The sequence below is a fragment of the Schistocerca nitens genome, chromosome 7 (assembly GCF_023898315.1).
Source record: "Schistocerca nitens isolate TAMUIC-IGC-003100 chromosome 7, iqSchNite1.1, whole genome shotgun sequence".
In the NCBI taxonomy this organism is placed as follows: Eukaryota; Metazoa; Arthropoda; class Insecta; order Orthoptera; family Acrididae; genus Schistocerca; species Schistocerca nitens.
The window spans coordinates 600,099,268-600,124,138 of record NC_064620.1 but is presented as its reverse complement, the minus strand read 5'-3'; positions in this window follow the sequence as shown (position 1 = coordinate 600,124,138).

The window sequence follows — 24,871 nt, the reverse complement described above, 5'->3', positions numbered from 1 at the left end:
ACCTTTACATGGACGATGTAACACAGAAATTGCATCGGAATTGAATACAAAATGCACAATGCCGACAACACTATAAGAAGAGCGACTCTTCTCATTTTCTGTGCTTTGAGCTATTCCTGCGAGAGCAATATTAGATGCTGATGCACCACTGCAGGCATTGTGCATCAATTGGACCTTTACATTGACGAGGTAACACAGAAATTGCATCGGAATTGAATACAAAAGGCACAATGCCGACTTAAGTACAAGAGGACTGACTCTTCTCATTTTCTGTGCTTTGAGCAATTCCTGGGGGCGCAGTATTAGATGCCGATGCACCACTGCACGTTTTCTGCATCAATTGGACCTTTACATTGACGATGAAACACAGAAATTGCATCGGAATTGAGTATAAAAGGCACAATGCCGACTTAAGAAAAAGAAGAGTGACTTTTCTAATTGTGTGTGCTTTGAGCTTCTGCTGGGAGACCGGTATTAGATTCCGATGCACCATTGCAGGCTATTTTATCACTTGATCGTTGACATTGACGATGAAACACAGACATTGCATCGGGATTGAATACAAAGGGCACAATGCCACGTAAGTACAAGAAGAGTGCTCTTATAATTGTCTGTGCTTTGAGCATCTCCTGGGAGGGCAGTATTCGATTCCGATGCACAACTGCAGGTTTTCTGCATCAATTGGACCTTTACATGGACGATGTAACACAGAAATTGCATCGGAATTGAATACAAAAGGCCCAATGCCGAATTAAGAAAAAGAAGAGTGACTTTTCTAATTGTCTGTGCTTTGAGCTTCACCTGGGAGACCGGTATTAGATTCCGATGCACCATATCAGGCTATTTTATCACTTGATCGTTTACATTGACGATGAAACACAGACATTGCATCGGGATTGAATACAAAGGGCACAATGCCACGTAAGTACAAGAAGAGTGCTCTTATAATTGTCTGTGCTTTGAGCTTCTCCTGGGAGGGCAGTATTCGATTCCGATGCACCACTGCAGGTTTTCTGCATCAATTGGACCTTTACATTGACGATGAAACACAGAAATTGCATCGGAATTGAATACAAAAGGCACAATGCCGACTTAAGGAAAAGAAGAGTGACTTTTCTAATTGTCTGTGCTTTGAGCTTCTCCTGGAGACCGGTATTAGATTCCGATGAACGATTGCAGACTATTTTATCACTTGATCGTTTACATTGACGATGAACACACAGACATTGCATCGGGATTGAATACAAAGGGCACAATGCCAAGTAAGTACAAGAAGAGTGCTCTTATAATTGACTGTATTTTGCGGTTCTCCTGGGAGGGCAGTATTCGATTCCGATGCACCACTGCAGGTTTTCTGCATCAATTGGACCTTTACATAGACGATGAGACACAGAAATTGCATCGGGATTGAATACAAAAGGCACAATGCCGACGTTAGTATAAGAAGAGTGACTCTTCTCATTTTCTGTGCTTTGAGCTATTCCTGCGAGAGCAATATTAGATGCTGATGCACCACTGCAGGTTTTGTGCATCAATTGGACCTTTACATTGACGAGGTAACACAGAAATTGAATCGGAATTGAATACAAAAGGCACAATGTCGACTTAAGGAAAAGAAGAGTGAGTTTTCTAATTGTCTGTGCTTTGAGCTTCTCCTGGGAGACCGGTATTAGTTTCCGATGAACGATTGCAGACTATTTTACCACTTGATCGTTTACATTGACGATGAACACACAGACATTGCATCGGGACTGAATACAAAGGGCACAATGCCAAGTAAGTACAAGAAGAGTGCTCTTATAATTGTCTGTGCATTCGCTTCTCCTGGGAGGGCAGTAATCGATTCCGATGCACCACTGCAGGTTTTCTGCATCAATTGGACCTTTACATAGACGATGAAACACAGAAATCGCATCGGAATTGAATACAAAAGGCACAATGCCGACGTTAGTATAAGAAGAGTGACTCTTCTCATTTTCTGTGCTTTGAGCTATTCCAGGGAGAGCAGTATTCGATTCCGATGCACCACTGCAGGTTTTCTGCATCAATTGGACCTTTACATTGACGATGAAACACAGAAATTGCATCGGAATTGAATACAAAAGGCACAACGCTGACTTAAGTACAAGAGGACTGACTCTTCTCATTTTCTGTGCTTTGAGCAATTCCTGGGAGCGCAGTATTAGATGCCGATGCACCACTGCAGGTTCTCTGCATCAATTGGATCTTTACATTGACGATGAAACACACAATTTGCATCGGAATTGAATACAAAGGCACAATGCCAACTTAAGAAAAAGAAAAGTGACTTTTGTAATTGTCTGTGCATTGAGCTTCTCCTGGGAGACCGGTATTAGACTCCGATGCACCATTGCAGGCTATTTTATCACTTGATCGTTTACATTGACGATGAAACACAGACATTGCATCGGGATTGAATACAAAGGGCACAATGCCACGTAAGAACAAGAAGAGTGCTCTTATAATTGTCTGTGCTTTGAGCTTCTCCTGGGAGGGCAGTATTCGATTCCGATGCACCACTGCAGGTTTTCTGCATCAATTGGAGCTTTACATTGACGATGAAACACAGAAATTGCATCGGAATTGAATACAAAAGGCACAATGCCGACGTAAGGAAAAGAAGAGTGACTTTTCTAATTGTCTGTGCTTTGAGCTTCTCCTGGGAGACCGGTATTAGATTCCGATGCACCATTGCAAACTATTTTTTCACTTGATCGTTTACATTGACGATGAAACACAGACATTGCATCGGGATTGAATACAAAGGGCACAATGCCACGTAAGTACAAGAAGAGTGCTCTTATAATTGTCTGTGCTTTGCGCTTCTCCTGGGAGGGCAGTATTCGAATCCGATGCACCACTGCAGGATTTCTGCATCAATTGAACCTTTACATTGATGATGAAACACAGAAATTGCATCGGAATTGAATACAAAATGTACAATGCCGTTTTAAGTACAAGAAGAGTGACTCTTCTCATTTTCTGTGCTTTGAGCTATTCCTGGGAGAGCAGTATTCGATTCCGATGCACCACTGCAGGTTTTATGCATTTATTGGACCTTTACATTGACGATGATACACAGAAATTGCATCGGAATTGAATACAAAAGGCACAATGCTGACTTAAGTACAAGAGGACTGACTCTTCTCATTTTCTGTGTTTTGAGCAATACCTGGGAGGCCAGTATTAGATGCCGATGCACCACTGCAGGTTATCAGCATCAATTGGACCTTTACATTGACGATGAAACACAGAAATTGCATCGGACTTGAATACAAAAGGCACAATGCCGACTTATGAAAAAGAAGAGTGACTTTTCTAATTGTCTGTGCTTTGAGCTTCTCCTGGGAGACCGGTATTAGATTCCGATGCACCATTGCAGGCTATTATATCACTTGATCGTTTACATTGACGATGAAACACAGACATTGCATCGGGATTGAATACAAAGGGCACAATGCCACGTAAGTACAAGAAGAGTGCTCCTATAATTGTCTGTGCTTTGAGCTTCTCCTGGGAGAGCAGTATTCGATTCCGATGCACCAATGCAGGTTTTCTGCATCAATTGGACCGTTACATTGACGATGAAACACAGAAATTGCATTGGAATTGAATACAAAAGGCACAATGCCAACTTAAGAAAAAGAAGAGTGACTTTTATAATTGTCTGTGCTTTGAGCTTCTCCTGGGGGACCGATATTAGATTCCGATGAACGATTGCAGACTACTTTATCACTTGATCGTTTACATTAACGATGAACACACAGACATTGCATCGGGATTGAATACAAAGGGCACAATGCCAAGTAAGTACAACAAGAGTGCTCTTATAATTGTCTGTGTTTTGCGCTTCTCCTGGGAGGGCAGTATTCGATTCCGATGCACAACTGCAGTTTTTCTGCATCAATTGGACCTATCCATGGACGATGTAACACAGAAATTGCATCGGAATTGAATACAATAGGCCCAATGCCGACTAAAGAAAAAGAAGATTGACTTTTCTAATTGTCTGTGCTTTGAGCTTGTCCTGGGAGACCGGTATTCGATTCCGATGCACCATTGCAGGCTATTTTATCACTTGATCGTTTACATTGACGATGAAACACAGACATTGCATCGGGATTGAATACAAAGGGCACAATGCCACGTAAGTACAAGAAGAGTGCTCTTATAATTGTCTGTGCTTTGAGCATCTCCTGGGAGGGCAGTATTCGATTCCGATGCACAACTGCAGGTTTTCTGCATCAATTGGACCTTTACATGGACGATGTAACACAGAAATTGCATCGGAATTGAATACAAAAGGCCCAATGCCGACTTAAGCAAAAGAAGAGTGACTTTTCTAATTGTCTGTGCTTTGAGCTTCTCCTGGGAGACCGGTATTAGATTCCGATGCACCATTGCAGGCTATTTTATCACTTGATCGTTTACATTGACGTTGAAACACAGACATTGCATCGGGATTGAATACAAAGTGCACAATGCCACGTAAGTACAAGAAGAGTGCTCTTATAATTGTCTGTGCTTTGAGCTTCTCCTGGGAGGGCAGTATTCGATTCCGATGCACCACTGCAGGTTTTCTGCATCAATTGGACCTTTACATTGACGATGAAACACAGAAATTGCATCGGAATTGAGTACAAAAGGCACAATGCCGACTTAAGGAAAAGAAGAGTGACTTTTCTAATTGTCTGTGCTTTGAGCTTCTCCTGGAGACCGGTATTAGATTCCGATTGACGATTGCAGACTACTTTATCACTTGATCGTTTACATGGACGATGAACACACAGACATTGCATCTGGATTGAATACAAAGGGCACAATGCCAAGTAAGTACAACAAGAGTGCTCTTATAATTGTCTGTGTTTTGCGCTTCTCCTGGGAGGGCAGTATTCGATTCCGATGCACAACTGCAGTTTTTCTGCATCAATTGGACCTATCCATGGACGATGTAACACAGAAATTGCATCGGAATTGAATACAATAAGCCCAATGCCGACTGAAGAAAAAGAAGATTGACTTTTCTAATTGTCTGTGCTTTGAGCTTCTCCTGGGAGACCGGTATTCGATTCCGATGCACCATTGCAGGCTATTTTATCACTTGATCGTTTACATTGACGATGAAACACAGAAATTGCATCGGGATTGAATACAAAGGGCACAATGCCACGTAAGTACAAGAAGAGTGCTCTTATAATTGTCTGTGCATTGAGCATCTCCTGGGAGGGCAGTATTCGATTCCGATGCACAACTGCAGGTTTTCTGCATCAATTGGACCTTTACATGGACGATGTAACACAGAAATGGCATCGGAATTGAATACAAAAGGCCCAATGCCGACTTAAGCAAAAGAAGAGTGACTTTTCTAATTGTCTGTGGTTTGAGCTTCTCCTGGGAGACCGGTATTAGATTCCGATGCACCATTGCAGGCTATTTTATCACTTGATCGTTTACATTGACGATGAAACACAGACATTGCATCGGGTTTGAATACAAAGTGCACAATGCCACGTAAGTACAAGAAGAGTGCTCTTATAATTGTCTGTGCTTTGAGCTTCTCCTGGCAGGGCAGTATTCGATTGCAATGCACAACCGCAGGTTTTCTGCATCAATTGGACCTTTACATTGACGATGAAACACAGAAATTGCATCGGAATTGAGTATAAAAGGCACAATGCCTACTTAAGAAAAAGAAAAGTGACTTTTCTAACTGTGTGTGCTTTGAGCTTCTGCTGGGAGACGGTTATTAGGTTCCGATACACCATTGCAGGCTTTTTTATCACTTGATCGTTTACATTGACGATGAAACACAGACATTGAATCGGGATTGAGTACAAAGGGCACAATGTCACGTAAGTACAAGAAGAGAGCTCTTATAATTGTCTGTGCTTTGAGCATCACCTGGGTGGGCAGTATTCGATTCCGATGCAAAACTGCAGGTTTTCTGCATCAATTGTACCTTTACATTGACGATGAAACACAGAAATTGCATCGGAATTGAATACAAAAGGCACAATGCCGACTTAAGGAAAAGAAGAGTGACTTTTCTAATTGTCTGTGCTTTGAGCTTCTCCTGGAGACCGGTATTAGATTCCGATTGACGATTGCAGACTACTTTATCACTTGATCGTTTACATGGACGATGAACACACAGACATTGCATCTGGATTGAATACAAAGGGCACAATGCCAAGTAAGTACAACAAGAGTGCTCTTATAATTGTCTGTGTTTTGCGCTTCTCCTGGGAGGGCAGTATTCGATTCCGATGCACAACTGCAGTTTTTCTGCATCAATTGGACCTATCCATGGACGATGTAACACAGAAATTGCATCGGAATTGAATACAATAAGCCCAATGCCGACTGAAGAAAAAGAAGATTGACTTTTCTAATTGTCTGTGCTTTGAGCTTCTCCTGGGAGACCGGTATTCGATTCCGATGCACCATTGCAGGCTATTTTATCACTTGATCGTTTACATTGATGATGAAACACAGAAATTGCATCGGGATTGAATACAAAGGGCACAATGCCACGTAAGTACAAGAAGAGTGCTCTTATAATTGTCTGTGCATTGAGCATCTCCTGGGAGGGCAGTATTCGATTCCGATGCACAACTGCAGGTTTTCTGCATCAATTGGACCTTTACATGGACGATGTAACACAGAAATGGCATCGGAATTGAATACAAAAGGCCCAATGCCGACTTAAGCAAAAGAAGAGTGACTTTTCTAATTGTCTGTGCTTTGAGCTTCTCCTGGGAGACCGGTATTAGATTCCGATGCACCATTGCAGGCTATTTTATCACTTGATCGTTTACATTGACGATGAAACACAGACATTGCATCGGGTTTGAATACAAAGTGCACAATGCCACGTAAGTACAAGAAGAGTGCTCTTAAAATTGTCTGTGCTTTGAGCTTCTCCTGGCAGGGCAGTATTCGATTCCAATGCACCACCGCAGGTTTTCTGCATCAATTGGACCTTTACATTGACGATGAAACACAGAAATTGCATCGGAATTGAGTATAAAAGGCACAATGCCGACTTAAGAAAAAGAAAAGTGACTTTTCTAATTGTGTGTGCTTTGAGCTTCTGCTGGGAGACGGTTATTAGGTTCCGATACACCATTGCAGGCTTTTTTATCACTTGATCGTTTACATTGACGATGAAACACAGACATTGAATCGGGATTGAGTACAAAGGGCACAATGTCACGTAAGTACAAGAAGAGAGCTCTTATAATTGTCTGTGCTTTGAGCATCACCTGGGTGGGCAGTATTCGATTCCGATGCAAAACTGCAGGTTTTCTGCATCAATTAGACCTTTACATGGACGATGTAACACAGAAATTGCATCGGAATTGAATACAAAAGGCCCAATGCGTAATTAAGAAAAAGAAGAGTGACGTTTCAAATTGTCTGTGCTTTGAGCTTCTCCTGGGAGACCGGTATTAGATACCGATGCCCCATTGCAGGCTATTTTATCACTTGATCGTTTACGTTGACGATGAAACACAGACATTGCATCGGGATTGAATACAAAGTGCACAATGACACGTAAGTACAAGAAGAGTGCTCTTATAATTGTCTGTGCTTTGAGCTTCTCCTGGGAGGGCAGTATTCGATTCCGATGCACCACCGCAGGTTTTCTGCATCAATTGGACCTTTACATGGACGATGTAACACAGAAATTGCATCGGAATTGAATACAAAAGGCCCAATGCATACTTAAGAAAAAGAAGAGTGACTTTTCTAATTGTCTGTGCTTTGAGCTTCCTCTGGGAGACCGGTATTAGATTCCGATGCACCATTGCAGGCTATTTTATCACTTGATCGTTTACATCGACGATGAAACACAGAAATTGCATCGGGATTGAATACAAAGGGCACAATGCCACGTAAGTACAAGAAGAGTGCTCTTATAATTGTCTGTGCTTTGAGCTTCTCCTGGGAGGGCAGTATTCGATTCCGATGCACCACTGCAGGTTTTCTGCATCAATTGGACCTTTACATTGACGATGAAACACAGAAATAGCATCGGAATTGAATACAAAAGGCACAATGCCGACTTAAGGAAAAGAAGATCGACTTTTCTAATTGTCTGTGCTTTGAGCTTCTCCTGGAGACCGGTATTAGATTCCGATGAACGATTGCAGACTATTTTATCACTTGATCGTTTACATTGACGACGAACACACAGACATTGCATCGGGATTGAATACAAAGGGCACAATGCCAAGTAAGTACAACAAGAGTGCTCTTATAATTGCCTGTGTTTTGCGCTTCTCCTGGGAGGGCAGTATTCGATTCCGATGCACCACTGCAGGTTTTCTGCATCAATTGGACCTTTACATAGACGATGAAACACAGAAATTGCATCGGAATTGAATACAAAACGCACAATGCCGACGTTAGTATAAGAAGAGTGACTCTTCTCATTTTCTGTGCTTTGAGCTATTCCTGCGAGAGCAATATTAGATGCTGATGCACCACTACAGGTTTTGTGCATCAATTGGACCTTTACATTGACGAGGAAACACAGAAATTGCATCGGAATTGAATACAAAAGGCACAATGCCGACTTAAGGAAAAGAAGAGTGAGTTTTCTAATTGTCTGTGCTTTGAGCTTCTCCTGGGAGACCGGTATTAGTTTCCGATGAACGATTGCAGACTATTTTATCACTTGATCGTTTACATTGACGATGATACACAGACATTGCATCGGGATTGAATACAAAGGGCACAATGCCACATAAGTACAAGAAGAGTGCTCTTATAATTGTCTGTGTTTTGAGCTTCTCCTGGGAGGGCAGTATTCGATTACGATGCACCACTGCAGGTTTTCTGCATCAATTGGACCTTTACATTGACGATGAAACACAGAAATTGCATAGGAATTGAGTATATAAGGCACAATGCCGACTTAAGAAAAAGAAGAGTGACTTTTCTAATTGTCTGTGCTTTGAGCTTCTCCTGGGAGACCGGTATTAGATTCCGATGCACCATTGCAGGCTATATTATCACTTGATCGTTTACATTGATGATGAAACACAGACATTGCTTCGGGATTGAATACAAAGTGCACAATGCCACGTAAGTACAAGAAGAGTGCTCTTATAATTGTCTGTGGTTTCAGCTTCTGCTGGGAGGGCAGTATTCGATTACGATGCACCACTGCAGGTTTTCTGCATCAATGGGACCTTTACATTAACGATGAAACACAGAAATTGCATCGGAATTTAATACAAAGGCACAATGCCGATTTAAGTATAAGAAGAGTGACTCTTCTCATTTTCTGTGCTTTGAGCTATTCCTGGGAGAGCAGTATTCGATTCCGATGCACCACTGCAGGTTTTCTGCATCAATTGGACCTTTACCTTGACGATGAAACACAGAAATTGCATCGGAATTGCATACAAAAGGCACAATGCCGACTTAAGTACAAGAGGACTGACTCTTCTCATTTTCTGTGCTTTGAGCAAATCCTGGGAGGGCAGTATTAGATGCCGATGCACCACTGCAGGTTTTCTGCATCAATTGGTCCTTTACATTGACGATGAAACACAGAAATTGCATCGGGATTGAATACAAAGGGCACAATGCCACGTAAGTACAAGAAGAGTGCTCTTATAATTGTCTGTGCTTTGAGCTTCTCCTGGGAGGGCAGTATTCGATTCCGATGCACCACTGCAGGTTTTCTGCATCAATTGGAGCTTTACATTGACGATGAAACACAGAAATTGCATCGGAATTGAATACAAAAGGCCCAATGCCGACTAAAGAAAAAGAAGATTGACTTTTCTAATTGTCTGTGCTTTGAGCTTCTCCTGGGAGACCGGTATTAGATTCCGATGCACCATTGCACGCTATTTTGTCACTTGATCGTTTACATTGACGATGAAACACAGAAATTGCATCTGGATTGTATACAAAGGGCACAATGCCACGTATGTACAAGCAGAGTGCTCTTATAATTGTCTGTGGTTTGAGCTTCTCCTGGGAGGGCAGTATTCGATTTCGATGCACCACTGCAGGTTTTCTGCATCAATTGGACCTTTACATAGACGATGAAACACAGATATTGCATCGGAATTGAATACAAAAGGCACAATGCCGACGTTAGTATAAGAAGAATGACTCTTCTCATTTTCTGTGCTTTGAGCTATTCCTGCGAGAGCAATATTAGATGCTGATGCACCACTACAGGTTTTGTGCATAAATTGGACCTTTACATTGACGAGGAAACACAAAAATTGCATCGGGATTGAATACAAAAGGCACAATGCCGACTTAAGGAAAAGAAGAGTGACTTTTCTAATTGTCTGTGCTTTGAGCTTCTCCTGGGAGACCGGTATTAGATTCCGATGCACCATTGCACGCTACTTTATCACTTGATCGTTTACATTGACGATGAAACACAGAAATTGCATCTGGATTGTATACAAAGAGCCCAATGCCACGTATGTACAAGAAGAGTGCTCTTATAATTGTCTGTGGTTTTAGCTTCTCCTGGGAGGGCAGTATTCGATTCCGATACACCACTGCACGTTTTCTGCATCAATTGGACCTTTACATAGACGATGAAACACAGAAATTGCATCGGAATTGAATACAAAAAGCACAATGCCGACGTTAGTATAAGAAGAGTGACTCTTCTTATTTTCTGTGCTTTGAGCTATTCCTGCGAGAGTAATATTAGATGCTGATGCACCACTACAGGTTTTGTGCATAAATTGGACCTTTACATTGACGATGAAACACAGAAATGGCATCGGAATTGAATACAAAAGGCACAATACCGACTTAAGTACAAGAGGACTGACTCTTCTCATTTTCTGTGCTTTGAGCAATTCCTGGGAGCGCAGTATTAGATGCCGATGCACCACTGCACGTTTTCTGCATCAATTGGACCTTTACATTGACGATGAAACACAGAAATTGCATCGGAATTGAATACAAAAGGCACAATGCCAACTTAAGAAAAAGAAGAGTGACTTTTGTAATTGTCTGTGCTTTGAGCTTCTCCTGGGAGACCGGTATTAGAATCCGATGCACCATTGCAGGCTATTTTATCACTTGATCGTTTACATTGACGATGAAACACAGACATTGCATCGGGATTGAATACAAAGGGCACAATGCCACGTAAGTACAAGAAGAGTGCTCTTATAATTTTCTGTGCTTTGAGCTTCTCCTGGGGGGGCAGTATTCGATTCCGTTGCACTACTGCAGGTTTTCTGCATCAATTGGACCTTTACATAGACGATGAAACGCAGAAATTGCATCGGAATTGAATACAAAAGGCACAATGCCGACGTTAGTATAAGAAGAGTGACTCTTCTCATTTTCTGTGCTTTGAGCTATTCCTGCGAGAGCAATATTAGATGCTGATGCACCACTGCAGGTTTTGTGCATCAATTGGACCTTTACATTGACGATGTAACACAGAAATTGCACCGGAATTGAATACAAAAGGCACAATGCCAACTTAAGGAAAAGAAGAGTGACTTTTCTAATTGTCTGTGCTTTGAGTTTCTCCTGGGAGACCGGTATTAGATTCCGATGAACGATTGCAGACTATTTTATCACTTGATCGTTTACATTGACGATGAACACACAGATATTGCATCGTGATTGAATACAAAGGGCACAATGCCAAGTAAGTACAAGAAGAGTGCTCTTATAATTGTCTGTGCTTTGCGCTTCTCCTGGGAGGGCAGTATTCGATCCGATGCACCACTGTAGGTTTTCTGCATCAATTGGACCTTTACATTGACGATGAAACACAGAAATTGCATCGGAATTGAATACAAAAGGCACAATGCCAATTTAAGTATAAGAAGAGTGACTCTTCTCATTTTCTGTGCTTTCAGCTATTCCTGGGAGAGCAGTATTCGATTCCGATGCACCACTGCAGGTTTTCTCCATCAATTGGACCTTTACCTTGACGATGAAACTCAGAAATTGCATCGGAATTGCATACAAAAGGCACAATGCCGACATAAGTACAAGAGGACTGACTCTTCTCATTTTCTGTGCTTTGAGCAATTCCTGGGAGGGCAGTATTAGATGAAGATGCACCACTGCAGGTTTTCTGCATCAATTGGTCCTTTACATTGACGATGAAACACAGAAATTGCATCGGGATTGAATACAAAGGGCACAATGCCACGTAAGTACAAGAAGAGTGCTCTGATAATTGTCTGTGCTTTGAGCTTCTCCTGGGAGGGCAGTATTCGATTCCGATGCACCACTGCAGGTTTCCTGCATCAATTGGACCTTTACATTGACGATGAAACACAGAAATGGCATCGGAATTGAGTATAAAAGGCACAATACCGACTTAAGAAAAAGAAGAGTGACTTTTCTAATTGTGTGTGCTTTGAGCTTCTGCTGGGAGACCGTTATTAGGTTCCCATACACCATTGCAGGCTTTTTTATCACTTGATCGTTTGCATTGACGATGAAACACAGACATTGCATCGGGATTGAATACAAAGGGCACAATGCCACGTAAGTACAAGAAGATTGCTCTTATAATTGTTTGTGCTTTGAGCATCTCCTGGGAGGGCAGTATTCGATTCCGATGCACAACTGCAGTTTTTCGGCACCAATCGGACTTATCCATGGACGATGTAACACAGGAATTGCATCGGAATTGAATACAAAAGGCCCAATGCCGACTAAAGAAAAAGAAGATCGACTTTTCTAATTGTCTGTGCTTTGAGCTTCTCCTGGGAGACCGGTATTAGATTCCGATGCACCATTGCAGGCTATTTTATCACTTGATCGTTTACATTGACGATGAAACGCAGAAATTGCATCGGGATTGAATACAAAGGGCACAATGCCACGTAAGTACAAGAAGAGTGCTCTTATAATTGTCTGTGCTTTGAGCATCTCCTGGGAGGGTAGTATTCGATTCCGATGCACCACTGCAGTTTTTCTGCATCAATTGGACCTTTACATGGACGATGTAACACAGAAATTGCATCGGAATTGAATACAAAAGGCCCAATGCCGACTTAAGAAAAAGAAGAGTGACTTTTCTAATTGTCTGTGCTTTGAGCTTCTCCTGGGAGACCGGTATTAGATTCCGATGCACCATTGCAGGCTATTTTATCACTTGATCGTTTACATTGACGATGAAACACAGAAATTGCATCGGGATTGAATACAAAGGGCACAATGCCACGTAAGTACAAGAAGAGTGCTCTTATAATTGTCTGTGGTTTGAGCTTCTCCTGGGAGGGCAGTATTCGATTCCGATGCACCACTGCAGGTTTTCTGCATCAATTGGACCTTTACATAGACGATGAAACACAGAAATTGCATCAGAATTGAATACAAAGGGCACAATGCCGACGTTAGTATAAGAAGAGTGACTCTTCTCATTTTATGTGCTTTGAGCTATTCCTGCGAGAGCAATATTAGATGCTGATGCACCACTACAGGTTTTGTGCATCAATTGGAACTTTACATTGACGAGGAAACACAGAAATTGCATCCTAATTGAATACAAAAGGCACAATGCCGACTTAAGGAAAAGAAGAGTGACTTTTCTAATTGTCTGTGCTTTGAGCTTCTCCTGGGAGACCGGTATTAGTTTCCGATGAACGATTGACTGTTTTATCACTTGATCGTTTACATTGACGATGAACACACATGCATTGCATCGGGATTGAATACAAAGGGCACAATGCCAAGAAGGTACAAGAAGACTGCTCTTATAATTGTCTGTGCTTTGCGCTTCTCCTGGGAGGGCAGTATTCGATTCCGATGCACCACTGCAGGTTTTCAGCATCAATTGGACCTTTACATAGATGATGAAACACAGAAATTGCATCGGAATTGAATACAAAAGGCACAATGCCGACGTTAGTATAAGAAGAGTGACTCTTCTCATTTTCTGTGTTTTGAGCTATTCCAGGGAGAGCAGTATTCGATTCCGATGCACCACTGCAGTTTTTCTGCATCAATTGGACCTTTACATGGACGATGTAACACAGAAATTGCATCGGAATTGAATACAAAATGCCCAATGCCGACTTAAGAAAAAGAAGAGTGACTTTTCTAATTGTCTGTGCTTTGAGCTTCTCCTGGGAGACCGGTATTAGATTCCGATGCACCATTGCAGGCTATTTTATCACTTGATCGTTTACATTGACGATGAAACACAGAAATTGCATCGGGATTGAATACAAAGGGCACAATGCCACGTAAGTACAAGAAGAGTGCTCTTATAATTGTCTGTGGTTTGAGCTTCTCCTGGGAGGGCAGTATTCGATTCCGATGCACCACTGCAGGTTTTCTGCATCAATTGGACCTTTACATTGACGATGAAACACAGAAATTGCATCGGAATTGAATACAAAAGGCACAATGCCGACTTAAGTACAAGAGGACTGACTCTTCTCATTTTCTGTGCTTTGAGCAATTCCTGGGAGCGCAGTATTAGATGCCGATGCACCACTGCAGGTTTTCTGCATCAATTGGACCCTTACATTGACGATGAAACACAGAAATTGCATCGGAATTGAATACAAAAGGCACAATGCCAAATTAAGAAAAAGAAAAGTGACTTTTGTAATTGTCTGTGCTTTGAGCTTCTCCTGGGAGACCGGTATTAGATTCCGATGCACCATTGCGGGCTATTTTATCACTTGATCGTTTACATTGACGATGAAACACAGACATTGCATCGGGATTGAATACAAAGGGCACAATGCCACGTAAGAACAAGAAGAGTGCTCTTATAATTGTCTGTGCTTTGAGCTTCTCCTGGGAGGGCAGTATTCGATTCCGATGCACCACTGCAGGTTTTCTGCATCAATTGGACCTTTGCATTGACGATGAAACACAGAAATTGCATCGGAATTGAGTATAAAAGGCACAATGCCGACTTAAGAAAAAGAAGAGTGACTTTTCTAATTGTCTGTGCTTTGAACTTCTCCTGGGAGACCGGTATTATATTCCGATGCACCATTGCAGGCTATTTTATCACTTGATCGTTTACATTGACGATGAAACACAGACATTGCATCGGGATTGAATACAAAGGGCACAATGCCACGTAAGTACAAGAGGAGTGCTCTTATAATTTGCTGTGCTTTGAGCTTCTCCTGGGAGGGCAGTATTCGATTCCGATGCACTACTGCAGGTTTTCTGCATCGATTGGACCTTTACATAGACGATGAAACACAGAAATTGCATCGGAATTGAATACAAAAAGCACAATGCCGACGTTAGTATAAGAAGAGTGACTCTTCTCATTTTCTGTGCTTTGAGCTATTCCTGCGAGAGCAATATTAGATGCTGATGCATCACTGCAGGTTTTGTGCATCAATTGGATCTTTACATTGACGATGTAACACAGAAATTGCATCGGAATGGAATACAAAAGGCACAATGCCGACTTATGGAAAAGAAGAGTGACTTTTCTAATTGTCTGTGCTTTGAGCTTCTCCTGGGAGACCGGTATTAGATTCCGATGAACGATTGCAGACTATTTTATCACGGGATCGTTTACATTGACGATGAAACACAGAAATTGCATCGGGATTGAATACAAAGGGCACAATGCCACGTAAGTACAAGAAGAGTGCTCTTATAATTGTCTGTGCTTTGAGCTTCTCCTGGGAGGGCAGTATTCGATTCCGATGCACCACTGCAGGTTTTCTGCATCAATTGGAGCTTTACATTGACGATGAAACACAGAAATTGCATCGGAATTGAATACAAAAGGCACAATGCCAACGTAAGAAAAAGAAGAGTGACTTTTCTAATTGTCTGTGCTTTGAGCTTCTCCTGGGAGACCGGTATTAGATTTCGATGCACCATTGCAGGCTATTTTATCACTTGATCGTTTACATTGACGATGAAACACAGACATTGCATCGAGGATTGATTACAAAGGGCACAATGCCACGTAAGTACAAGAAGAGTGCTCTTATAATTGTCTGTGGTTTGAGCTTCTCCTGGGAGAGCAGTATTCCATTCCGATGCACCACTGCAGGTTTTCTGCATCAATTGGACCTTTACCTTGACGATGAAACACAGAAATTGCATCGGAATTGCATACAAAAGGCACAATGCCGACTTAAGTACAAGAGGACTGACTCTTCTCATTTTCTGTGCTTTGAGCAATTCCTGGGAGGGCAGTATTAGATGAAGATGCACCACTGCAGGTTTTCTGCATCAATTGGTCCTTTACATTGACGATGAAACACAGAAATTGCATCGGGATTGAATACAAAGGGCACAATGCCACGTAAGTACAAGAAGAGTGCTCTTATAATTGTCTGTGCTTTGAGCTTCTCGTGGGAGGGCAGTATTCGATTCCGATGCACCACTGCAGGTTTTCTGCATCAATTGGAGCTTTACATTGACGATGAAACACAGAAATTGCATCGGAATTGAATACAAAAGGCACAATGCCAACTTAAGAAAAAGAAGAGTGACTTTTCTAATTGTCTGTGCTTTGAGGTTCTCCTGGGAGACCGGTATTAGATTCCGATGCACCATTGCAGGCTATTTTATCACTTGATCGTTTACAATGACGATGAAACACTGACATTTCATCGAGGATTGAATACAAAGGGCACAATGCCACCTAAGTAGAGGAAGAGTGCTCTTATAATTATCTGTGCTTTGAGCTTCTCCTGGGAGGGCAGTATTCGATTCCGATGCACCACTGCAGGTTTCCTGCATCAATTGGACCTTTACATTGACGATGAAACACAGAAATGGCATCGGAATTGAGTATAAAAGGCACAATACCGACTTAAGAAAAAGAAGAGTGACTTTTCTAATTGTGTGTGCTTTGAGCTTCTGCTGGGAGACCGTTATTAAGTTCCCATACACCATTGCAGGCTTTTTTATCACTTGATCGTTTGCATTGACGATGAAACACAGACATTGCATCGGGATTGAATACAAAGGGCACAATGCCACGTAAGTACAAGAAGATTGCTCTTATAATTGTTTGTGCTTTGAGCATCTCTTGGGAGGGCAGTATTCGATTCCGATGCACAACTGCAGTTTTTCGGCATCAATCGGACTTATCCATGGACGATGTAACACAGAAATTGCATCGGAATTGAATACAAAAGGCCCAATGCCGACTAAAGAAAAAGAAGATTGACTTTTCTAATTGTCTGTGCTTTGAGCTTCTCCTGGGAGACCGGTATTCGATTCCGATGCACCATTGCAGGCTATTTTATCACTTGATCGTTTACATTGACGATGAAACGCAGAAATTGCATCGGGATTGAATACAAAGGGCACAATGCCACGTAAGTACAAGAAGAGTGCTCTTATAATTGTCTGTGCTTTGAGCATCTCCTGGGAGGGTAGTATTCGATTCCGATGCACCACTGCAGTTTTTCTGCATCAATTGGACCTTTACATGGACGATGTAACACAGAAATTGCATCGGAATTGAATACAAAAGGCCCAATGCCGACTTAAGAAAAAGAAGAGTGACTTTTCTAATTGTCTGTGCTTTGAGCTTCTCCTGGGAGACCGGTATTAGATTCCGATGCACCATTGCAGGCTATTTTATCACTTGATCGTTTACATTGACGATGAAACACAGAAATTGCATCGGGATTGAATACAAAGGGCACAATGCCACGTAAGTACAAGAAGAGTGCTCCTATAATTGTCTGTGGTTTGAGCTTCTCCTGGGAGGGCAGTATTCGATTCCGATGCACCACTGCAGGTTTTCTGCATCAATTGGACCTTTACATAGACGATGAAACACAGAAATTGCATCGGAATTGAATACAAAAGGCACAATGCCGACGTTAGTATAAGAAGAGTGACTCTTCTCATTTTATGTGCTTTGAGATATTCCTGCGAGAGCAATATTAGATGCTGATGCACCACTACAGGTTTTGTGCATCAATTGGAACTTTACATTGACGAGGAAACACAGAAATTGCATCGGAATTGAATACAAAAAGCACAATGCCGACTTAAGGAAAAGAAGAGTGACTTTTCTAATTGTCTGTGCTTTGAGCTTCTCCTGGGAGACCGGTATTAGTTTCCGATGAACGATTGCAGACTATTTTATCACTTGATCGTTTACATTGACGATGAACACACATGCATTGCATCGGGATTGAATACAAAGGGCACAATGCCAAGAAGGTACAAGAAGACTGCTCTTATAATTGTCTGTGCTTTGCACTTCTCCTGGGAGGGCAGTATTCGATTCCGATGCACCACTGCAGGTTTTCTGCATCAATTGGACCTTTACATAGACGATGAAACACAGAAATTGCATCGGAATTGAATACAAAAGGCACAATGCCGACGTTAGTATAAGAAGCGTGACTCTTCTCATTTTCTGTGTTTTGAGCTATTCCAGGGAGAGCAGTATTCGATTCCGATGCACTACTGCAGGTTTTCTGCATCGATTGGACCTTTACATAGACGATGAAACACAGAAATTGCATCGGAATTGAATACAAAAAGCACAATGCCGATGTTAGTATAAGAAGAGTGACTCTTCTCATTTTCTGTGCTTTGAGCTATTCCTGCGAGAGCAATATTAGATGCTGATGCATCACTGCAGGTTTTGTGCATCAATTGGATCTTTACATTGACGATGTAACACAGAAATTGCATCGGAATTGAATACAAAAGGCACAATGCCGACTTATGGAAAAGAAGAGTGACTTTTCTAATTGTCTGTGCTTTGAGCTTCTCCTGGGAGACCGGTATTAGATTCCGATGAACGATTGCAGACTATTTTATCACGTGATCGTTTACATTGACGATGAAACACAGAAATTGCATCGGGATTGAATACAAAGGGCACAATGCCAAGTAAGTACAAGAAGAGTGCTCTTATAATTGTCTGTGCTTTGCGCTTCTCCTGGGAGGGCAGTATTCGATCCGATGCACCACTGCAGGTTTTCTGCATCAATTGGACCTTTAATTGACGATGAAACACAGAAATTTCATCGGAATTGAATACAAAAGGAACAATGCCGATTTAAGTATAAGAAGAGTGACTCTTCTCATTTTCTGTGCTTTGAGCTATTCCTGGGAGTGCAGTTTTCGATTCCGATGCACCACTGCAGGTATTCTGCATCAATTGGACCTTTTCATTGACGATGAAACACAGAAATTGTATCGGTATTGAATACAGAAGGCACAATGCCGACTTAAGTACAAGAGGACTGACTCTTCTCATTATCTGTGCTTTGAGCAATTCCTGGGAGGTCAGTATTAGATTCCGATGCACCACTGCAATTTTTCTGCATCAATTGGACCATTACATTGACGATGAAACACAGAAATTGAATCGGAATTGAATACAAAAGGCACAATGCCGACTTAAGTACAAGAGGACTGACTCTTCTCATTTTCTGTGCTTTGAGCAATTCCTGGGAGGGCAGTATTAGATGCCGATGCACCACTGCAGGTTTTCTGCATCAATTGGACCTTTACATTGACGATGAAACACAGAAATTGCATCGGAATTGAATACAAAAGGCACAATGCCGACTTATGAAACAGAAGAGTGACTTTTCTAATTGTCTGTGCTTTGAGCTTCTCCTGGGAGACCGGTATTAGATTCCGATGCACCATTGCAGGCTATTTTATCACTTGATCGTTTACATTGACGATGAAAGACAGACATTGCATCGGGATTGAATACAAAGGGCACAATGCCACGTAAGTACAAGAAGAGTGCTCTTATAATTGTCTGTGCTTTGAGCTTCTCCTGGGAGGGCAGTATTCGATTCCGATGCACCACTGCAGGTTTTCTGCATCAATTGGAGCTTTACATTGACGATGAAACACAGAAATTGCATCGGAATTGAGTATAAAAGGCACAATGCCGACTTAAGAAAAGGAAGAGTGACTTTTCTAATTGTCTGTGCTTTGAGCTTCTCCTGAGAGACCGGTATTAGATTCCGATGCACCATTGCAGGCTATTTTATCACTTGATCGTTTACATTGACGATGAAACACAGACATTGCATCGGGATTGAATACAAAGGGCACAATGCCACGTAAGTACAAGAAGAGTGCTGTTATAATTGTCTGTGCTTTGAGCTATACCTGATAGAGCAGTATTCGATTCCGATGCACCACTGCAGGTTTTCTGCATCAATTGGACCTTTACATAGACGATGAAACACAGAAATTGCATCGGAATTGAATACAAAAGGCACAATGCCGACGTTAGTATAAGAAGAGTGACTCTTCTCATTTTCTGTGCTTTGAGCTATTCCTGCGACAGCAATATTAGATGCTGATGCACCACTGCAGGTTTTGTGCATCAATTGGACCTTTACATTGACGAGGTAACACAGAAATTGCATCGGAATTGAATACAAAAGGCACAATGCCGACTTAAGTACAAGAGGACTGACTCTTCTCACTTTCTGTGCTTTGAGCAATTCCTGGGAGCGCAGTATTAGATGCCGATGCACCACTGCAAGTTTTCGGCATCATTTGGACCTTTACATTGACGATGAAACACAGAAATGGCATCGGAATTGAGTATAAAAGGCACAATGCCGACTTAAGAAAAAGGAGAGTGACTTTTCTAATTGTGTGTGCTTTGAGCTTCTGCTGGGAGACCGTTATTAGATTCCGATACACCATTGCAGGCTTTTTTATCACTTGATCGTTTACATTGACGATGAAACACAGACATTGCATCGGGATTGAATACAAAGGGCACAATGCCACGTAAGTACAAGAAAAGTGCTCTTATAATTGTCTGTGCTTTGAGCATCTCCTGGGAGGGCAGTATTCGATTCCGATGCACAACTGCAGGTTTTCTGCATCAATTGGACCTATCCATGGACGATGTAACACAGAAATTGCATCGGAATTGAATACAAAAGGCCCAATGCCGACTAAAGAAAAAGAAGATTGACTTTTCTAATTGTCTGTGCTTTGAGCTTCTCCTGGGAGTCCGGTATCAGATTCCGATGCACCATTGCAGGCTATTTTATCACTTGATCGTTTACATTGACGATGAAACACAGAAATAGCATCGGGATTGAATACAAAGGGCACAATGCCACGTAAGTACAAGAAGAGTGCTCTTATAATTGTCTGTGCATTGAGCATCTCCTGGGAGGGCAGTATTCGATTCCGATGCACAACTGCAGGTTTTCTGCATCAATTGGACCTTTACATAGACGATGTAACACAGAAATTGCATCGGAATTGAATACAAAAGGAACAATGCCGACTTAAGAAAAAGAAGAGTGACTTTTCTAATTGTCTGTGCATTGAGCGTCTCATGGGAGACCGGTATTAGATTCCGATGCAGCATTGCAGGCTATTTTATCACTTGATTGTTTACATTGGCGATGAAACACAGAAATTGCATCGGGATTGAATACAAAGGGCACAATGCCACGTAAGTACAAGAAGAGTGCTCTTATAATTGTCTGTGCTTTGAGCTTCTCCTGGGAGGGCAGTATTCGATTCCGATGCACCACGGCAGGGTTTCTGCTTCAATTGGACCTTTACATGGACGATGAAACACAGAAATTGCATCGGAATTGAATACAAAAGGCACAATGCCGACTTAAGGAAAAGAAGAGTGACTTTTCTAATTGTCTGTGCTTTGAGCTTCTCCTGGGAGACCGGTATTAGATTCCGATGAAGGACTGCAGACTATTTTATCACTTGATCGTTTACATTGACGATGAACACACAGATATTGCATCGGGATTGAATACAAAGGGCACAATGCCAAGTAAGTACAAGAAGAGTGCTCTTATAATTGTCTGTGCTTTGCGCTTCTCCTGGGAGGGCAATATTCGATCCGATGCACCACTGCAAGTTTTCTGCATCTATTGGACCTTTACATTGACGATGAAACACAGAAATTTCATCGGAATTGAATACAAAAGGAACAATGCCGATTTAAGTATAAGAAGAGTGACTCTTCTCATTTTCTGTGCTTTGAGCAATTCCTGGGAGGGCAGTATTAGATGCCGATGCACCACTGCAGGTTTTCTGCATCAATTGGACCTTTACATTGACGATGAAACACAGAAATTGCATCGGAATTGAATACAAAAGGCACAATGCCAACTTAAGAAAAAGAAGAGTGACTTTTCTAATTGTCTGTGCTTTGAGCTTCTCCTGGGAGACCGGTATTAGATTCCGATGCACCATTGCAGGCTATTCTATCACTTGATCGTTTACATTGACGATGAACACACAGACATTGCATCGGGATTGAATACAAAGGGCACAATGCCAAGTAAGTACAAGAAGAGTGCTCTTATAATTGTCTGTGTTTTTCGCTTCTCCTGGGAGGGCATAATTCGATTCCGATGCACCACTGCAGGTTTTCTGCATCAATTGGACCTTTACATAGACGATGAAACACAGAAATTGCATCGGAATTGAATACAAAAGCCACAATGCCGACGTTAGTATAGGAAGAGTGACTCTTCTCATTTTCTGTGCTTTGAGCTATTCCTGCAACAGCAATATTAGATGCTGATGCACCACTGCAGGTTTTGTGCATCAATTGGACCTTTACATTGACGAGGTAACACAGAAATTGCATCGGAATTGAATACAAAAGGCACAATGCCGACTTAAGTACAAGAGGACTGACTCTTCTCACTTTCTGTGCTTTGAGCAATTCCTGGGAGCGCAGTATTAGATGCCGATGCACCACTGCTGGTTTTCTGCATCAATTGGACCTTTACATTGACGATGAAACACAGAAATTGCATCGGAATTGAGTATAAAAGGCACAATGCCGACTTAAGAAAAAGAAGAGTGACTTTTCTAATTGTCTGTGCTTTGAACTTCTCCTGGGAGACCGGTATTAGATTACGATGCACCATTGCAGGCTATATTATCACTTGATCGTTTACATTGATGATGAAACACAGACATTGCATCGGGATTGAATACAAAGGGCACAATGCCACGTAAGTACAAGAAGAGTGCTCTTATAATTGTCTGTGGTTTGAGCTTCTCCTGGGAGGGCAGTATTCGATTCCGATGCACTACTGCAGGTTTTCTGCATCAATTGGACCTTTACATAGACGATGAAACACAGAAATTGCATCGGAATTGAATACAAAAGGCACAACGCCGACGTTAGTATAAGAAGAGTGACTCTTCTCAGTTTCTGTGCTTTGAGCTATTCCTGCGAGAGCAATATTAGATGCTGATGCACCACTGCAGGTTTTGTGCATCAATTGGACCTTTACATTGACGATGTAACACAGAAATTGCATCGGAATTGAATACAAAAGGCACAATGCCAACTTAAGGAAGAGAAGAGTGACTTTTCTAATTGTCTGTGCTTTGAGCTTCTCCTGGGAGACCGGTATTAGATTCCGATGCACCATTGCAGGCTATTTTATCACTTAATCGTTTACATTGACGATGAAACACGGACATTGCATCGAGGATTGATTACAAAGGGCACAATGCCACGTAGGTACAAGAAGAGTGCTCTTATAATTGTCTGTGCTTTGCGCTTCTCCTGGGAGGGCAGTATTCGATCCGATGCACCACTGCAGGTTTTCTGCATCAATTGGACCTTTACATTGACGATGAAACACAGAAATTGCATCGGAATTGAATACAAAGGGCACAATGCCGATTTAAGTATAAGAAGAGTAACTCTTCTCATTTTCTGTGCTTTGAGCTTCTCCTGGGAGACCGGTATTAGATTCCGATGAACGATTGCAGACTATTTTATCACTTGATCGTTTACATTGACGATGTACACACAGATATTGCATCGGGATTGAATACAAAGGGCACAATGCCAAGTAAGTACAAGAAGAGTGCTCTTATAATTGTCTGTGCTTTGCGCTTCTCCTGGGAGGGCAGTATTCGATCCGATGCACCACTGCAGGTTTTCTGCATCAATTGGACCTTTACATTGACGATGAAACACAGAAATTGCATCGGAATTGAATACAAAATGCACAATGCCAACTTAAGAAAAAGAAGAGTGACTTTTCTAATTGTCTGTGCTTTGAGCTTCTCCTGGGAGACCGGTATTAGATTCCGAAGCACCATTGCAGGCTATTTTATCACTTGATCGTTTCCATTGACGATGAAACACAGACATTGCATCGAGGATTGAATACAAAGGGCACAATGCCACGTAAGTACAAGAAGAGTGCTCTTATAATTGTCTGTGCTTTGAGCTTCTCCTGGGAGGGCAGTATTCGAGTCCGATGCACCACTGCAGGTTTTCTGCATCAATTGGACCTTTACATTGAGATGAAACACAGAAATGGCATCGGAATTGAGTATAAAAGGCACAATGCCGACTTAAGAAAAAGAAGAATGACTTTTCTAATTGTGTGTCCTTTGAGCTTCTGCTGGGAGACCGTTATTAGATTCCGATACACCATTGCAGGCTTTTTTATCACTTGATCGTTTACATTGACGATGAAACACAGACATTGCATCGGGATTGAATACAAAGGGCACAATGCCACGTAAGTACAAGAAAAGTGCTCTTATAATTGTCTGTGCTTTGAGCATCTCCTGGGAGGGCAGTATTCGATTCCGATGCACAACTGCAGGTTTTCTGCATCAATTGGACCTATCCATGGACGATGTAACACAGAAAATGCATCGGAATTGAATACAAAATGCCCAATGCCGACTTAAGAAAAAGAAGATTGACTTTTCTAATTGTCTGTGCTTTGAGCTTCTCCTGGGAGACCGGTATCAGATTCCGATGCACCATTGCAGGCTATTTTATCACTTGATCGTTTACATTGACGATGAAACACAGAAATTGCATCGGGATTGAATACAAAGGGCACAATGCCACGTAAGTACAAGAAGAGTGCTCTTATAATTGTCTGTG